Source organism: Dendrobates tinctorius, unplaced genomic scaffold, assembly GCF_039654945.1.
Source record: "Dendrobates tinctorius isolate UK_male_01 unplaced genomic scaffold, ASM3965494v1 ptg000147l, whole genome shotgun sequence".
NCBI lineage: Eukaryota > Metazoa > Chordata > Amphibia > Anura > Dendrobatidae > Dendrobates > Dendrobates tinctorius.
The window spans coordinates 13,621,878-13,627,565 of NW_027361814.1; positions in this window are offsets into that span (position 1 = coordinate 13,621,878).

Consider the following 5,688-nt stretch of genomic DNA (forward strand, 5'->3'; position numbering starts at 1 on the left):
TGGGGGAACCTTCTGATAGGGACAGCTGGCTATTCTCAGTATGTGTCACGGCAGAATCGGCATGTGTAAGAAGTAATAAGTTAGCAGCTGCTCGTCTCTCATGGCTGGTTTGGTACAAAACATCCGTCATTTCCTTACTTAGTACTGGAAATATCAATTAAAACTAATGGCATGCTAAAAAACACAGATAAACAAAGATAAGTTTCCAAAAATATTTTCCATTTACTTATGAAAGTTTTTTCTGGGAAGTAAAACTGATTGACAAAATGATTGGTTTGGAACAAATATATAAAAGAAACAACATTCACCTCTCGGTTCCCCGCCACTCTTGGTCCACTGCTGCCGGTCTCTACTTCCTGCTGTAGCTATAAATGTCCCATCATAGGGACACAGGACATCCGTAGCCAACTAGTTATAGAGAATCTGCGCTAAACATCATATACAGTACCCCCCTGCTAAAGGGAAATGTCAGACTAGGACCATCCCTGTTGGAATGAGAGATCAGTCAGCATGTCCATCCCTTGAGGACTCTGCTTGATCATATACTGAACTGTTGCCTATCCGTGTGAATCGGCAAAAGGAATTTATGGCACTAGAACCTTGGGGAGTTCCGAGGTAAATTGAGGTTGTCTTAGTTGGAGTCTTCTTTCCAAACTGCAGTTACTGCTTCTATGAGATCATTTCATCTTTGGAGTGTGGAGGAAACCAGAGGAAACTCACAGAAACACAGGGAGAACATACAAACTCCTTTGCAGAAGTTATCCTTTGGGTTTTGAACCAAGGATCCCAGAGCTGCAAAGCAGCAGTGTTAACCACTGAGCCACTGTGCTGCCGAAATGTCAATATATCAAGTTCCAAGTAAGGACCAGAGTACAGACCATGACTTCATCCTATCAGGATGTTGAGTTCAAGTTAGGAGACCCATGGCAAATTATGGTCTGTACTTTGATTGTGTTTCAGTGATGTAATGTGTGAGTTAAGTGTTAGCTTGAGGTTATAAAAAATAAAATTAGCTTTTTTTTTTTCTAAAAACAGTTCCTGGGTCTTGATGAATGTTGTAGCTTTACCCCATTCATGCAATTGGAGCTGCAATATATATTTATTTTATTTGCTTATATAGAGGCGTAATATTCCACAGCACTTTATACACATTATCATTACTGTCCTCAGAGGCATAGCTTGGGGTTCAGCTCAGGGGGTGCGAAACATCTGAGTGGATCCCTAACCAGGTAACCCTAATTGTTCTGTCCTCACTAAATGAACCGGGATTCATGTAGCTTATACAGGCAGCTAAACCGCTATACCGGGGGTCCAATAAGGAGACTGTAGGTTGAATCTGTGCTTTATTGAACGCAGTGGTATATTGATGCTATGAAACTACAAGCAAATATAATATATACAATCAGTCAGTATGGGGTACATGGGAATACATAATATATATAAGATACATTATCTGCACTAATAGCTAACCAGGGGAACTAACTGAGCAGGTTGATCTGAGACAGGAATTAGACACAGGAAGCATGTTTGCTTACCAGCGATGCTGTCACAAGAGGGAGAAGAGAAATGAGATGCTTCCAGTATGCAGGCAGAAGAAAAATGGCGAACTGGAGGGAAAAATGGGGGCTGGACTAACCATGATCCTTTGCAAAACTTACCATGGTGCTTTGCAACGTTCCCAGAATACATTGTGAACTGGGGGAAAGATGCAAAGTGAAAGTAAAATAGAATAACACTGCGGTTATGACTCTGGCCACTAGATGGAGCCAGAAACAATGAAAACAATAGAATCTATAGAAAACTGAACATTCTATATATTCTCAATACATCATTGGAAACATCAAATAGAGTGTCAAAGGTTGTGAATTAAGTGTCGGAGACAGAACACTAATTACAACTAAGTTGGCGCATCCTAATAGTGAGCATAGGGGGAATTCAGCAGAAAACCACGCCGTTACTGAAAATAAATTTCTATACAAAGGCCAACAATATTTCAGCCATATGGTGGCTTTATAGTGGTAGATACCAGTCTTGCAGAACATACGCCTGTTTCCAAAAAGAGACAGAAAATAGATGCAGGAAAAAAACAGTTTACACAGCTAAGAGATAAACCCTAGCTGGTCTTTAACTGATAGTCTTAAGCTACAGCAGTATGGCTAAACATCCAAATGAGACTATCGCCAGCAGGAAATACCAGCAGTAAGTATATAAAGCTGCACCCAAAAGGTGATAGTGCAAACAAATGAGTAAATGTAAACAACTGTTACCCTAAAAAGACTGAAGCAAGGATAACAGACACTGCTGTGGCTCAGCGGAAAGAGAAGCTGACCACAAAGCACAGGCTCAAGGGTTTGAATGCAATGAATAACAGACACATTTGACTTTTCACTTTTCCAGCACCGTCACCATCTATTCCCAACCTGCACATACTCCTCATCCTGTGGATGCCCTATTGCTAAGCCGCTGCTGCTGCAAGTGTTCCTATAACCCTATCTGCTGTGTGGTACAAAATCTGGGCTCCTCCTCTGCCCAATATAATAATGCCCACCACTGTCCCCCTTAAATAGCAAAATGCCCTCTAGAGTGTACAATTGCCCCATGAAAATATTAATGTTTCCTAGAAATCAGTGTCCACATTTTCCCCCTAGAATGTAAAAATGTCGCATGTGCACCTTTTGCTGTCACAATACTCTGAGTGACCCTATAACAATAATACGTAAGTCCACCCTTAACAATTTAACAATTTCCTCTGAGTCTCCCCATGCACAGCTCCCTCACACACAGAATGATGTGCTCACTGCTCTCAAATACAAAATATAATGCTTCCACAGCTCCTCTATACACTGTATAATTGTCCACTGCTCCCTATACAGCAGTATAATGAGCCCACGGTTCCCTTATACACAGTTTGATGAGCCAATAGTTCCCTTGTACACAGCATGATGGGCCCAAGGCTCCCTTATAAAAACTATGATGGGTCTACAGCTTCCCTACACATAGTAGGATGTCCTCAATGCTCCCCCAACAGAGTATAATGCCCCTCACAGTAGTCCTCACACTGTATAAAGGCACTGATATTGTAGAATGGCCCTCACACTGTATGTTGGCCCCATCTGTAGTCCACACACTTTATTATGGCTCTCACTGCAGTCCCCAAACTTTATGATGACCCTCATAGTAGTCCCCACTTTAAGGGCCCCATATTAGCTCCCATAAGTATTTTTATATAATAAAAAACCTACATTAGCTCCCATACTGTATGAATGCCTCCACAATAGTCCCCACACTGTATATTGGCCCCCCACATTAGCCCCTATACTGAATGATGGCCCCATATTAGCGCATACATTGTATAATGGCCCCCACACATTGAGGACCCCTCACAGTTGCCCCTAAAGGGTAAACTCCCCTCCCCACTGTATGAGGGTCCCTCATATTGTATGATGCCCCCACAGTCACACCAAAAGTTTTAAGTAAAAAAAAAGTCATATACTCAACTAATCCAGGATCCTGACAAGACTATCGGGCAGACCATCGTGTTGATTTCTGAACTACCACTCTCAGCTAGGGCAGGATGATGCAATGGGACTCTGACCTTCCTGTACATGCGCCGGCACCTCTGCTGTTGCATCATCCTGTTGCGGCTGAGAGTGGTATTGCAGGGAGATCGTGTCTCCCTACTCTACCGCAGAGCTTAACTGTATCGGCACGCTGTGTATGCCGATATAATTAAGGTAGTGTAGCTCCATGTGGTTCCCTCTGAGCGTGGGACAACTGCACCCTTTTTCCCCACAACTCCTGTTCTTATACTCACCTTCAGGTGGTTTAACCTTTTACCGACGCCACTCCGTCCCACCGCGCCATCTTGTGCCAGTAACTTCTGAATGGCCGGAAGTCAGAAATTATATCACAAGAGCTCGCTGCAAGTCTATGAGAGCCAGAAAGAGGCTCTCATAGAGCTGTATGGAACAGTGATATCTGGCGCTTCATGAAGCACTGTAGCTGCCGGCAGGTCACTTTTCGCCAGAGACCGACGGGAGCGACACTGGAAAAGGATGAAAGCGACGGCAGGTAAGTATGAGACAGGGGGGAGGGGAATTGCATTTAAAGCACCACTCCAGGGGTGCAATAAAAAAAGCTGTTTTATATTTAAAAAACAAACAAACAACAAAGAAAAAAAATCTCTTTTTTTTCTAAATTTCAGAATATTCCTTTAAGGAAGAGTTGGATATAGAGAGTGCAGGAAAACAGTTAATATATACGTTTATGCTAGAATATAGTGAGACATCTGACAGTCTAAACATGGTTATCTGGATTTCTTTCCACCTGTGATCTGCACACTCTTGGTGTAGTATTTACAGTCATGGCCAAAAGTTTTGAGAATGACACAAATATTAATTTTTCAAAGTCTACTGCTCCATTTTTTCTAATGGCAATTTGCATATACTCCAGAATGTTATAAAGAGTGATCAGCTTAACAGCAATTACTTGCAAAGTCAATATTTGCCTAGAAAATGAACTTTATCCCCCAAAACACATTTCAACATCATTGCAGCCCTGCCTTAAAAGGACCAGCTAACATCGTTTCAGTGATTGCTCCATTAACACAGGTGTGGGTGTTGATGAGGACAGGGCTGGAGATCAATCTGTCATGATTAAGTAAGAATGACACCACTGGACACTTTAAAAGGAGGCTGGTGTTTGGCATCATTGTTTCTCTTCTGTTAACCATGGTTATCTCTAAAGAAACATGTGCAGTCATCATTGCACTGCACAAAAATGGCCTAACAGGGAAGAGTATCGCAGCTAGAAAGATTGCACCTCAGTCAACAATCTATCGCATCATCAAGAACTTCAAGGAGAGGTTCCCTTGTTGCCAAAAAGGCTCCAGGGCGCCCAAGAAAAACCAGCAAGCACCAGGACCGTCTCTTAAAAGTGTTTCAGCTGCGGGATCGGGCTACCAGCAGTGCAGAGCTTGCTCAGGAATGGCAGCAGGCAGGTGTGAGTGCATCTGCACGCACGGTGAGGCGGAGACTCTTGGAGCAAGGCCTGGTCTCAAGGAGGGCAGCAAATAAGCCACTTCTCTCCAGGAAAAACATCATGGACAGACTGATATTCTGCAAGAGGTACAGGGAGTGGACTGCTGAGGACTGGTGTAAAGTCATTTTCTCTGATGAATCCCCTTTTCGATTGTTTGGGACATCTGGAAAACGGCTTATTCGGAGAAGACCAGGTGAGCGCTACCACCAGTCTTGTCTCATGCCAACTGTCAAGCATCCTGAAACCATTCATGTGTGGGGTTGCTTCTCAGCCAAGGGAATGGGCTCTCTCTCAGTCTTGCCTAAAAACACAGCCATGAATAAAGAATGGTACCAAAATGTCCTCCAAGAGCAACTTCTCCCAACCGTCCAAGAGCAGTTTGGCGATCAACAATGCCTTTTTCAACATGATGGAGCACCTTGCCATAAAGCAAAGGTGATAACTATATGGCTCAGGGAACAAAACATAGAGATTTTGGGACCATGGCCTGGAAACTCCCCAGATCTTAATCCCATTGAGAACTTGTGGTCAATCATCAAGAGACGGGTAGACAAACAAAAACCTTCAAATTCAGACAAAATAAAAGCATTGATTTTGCAAGAATGGACTGCTATCAGTCAGGATTTGATCCAGAAGTTGATTGAGAGC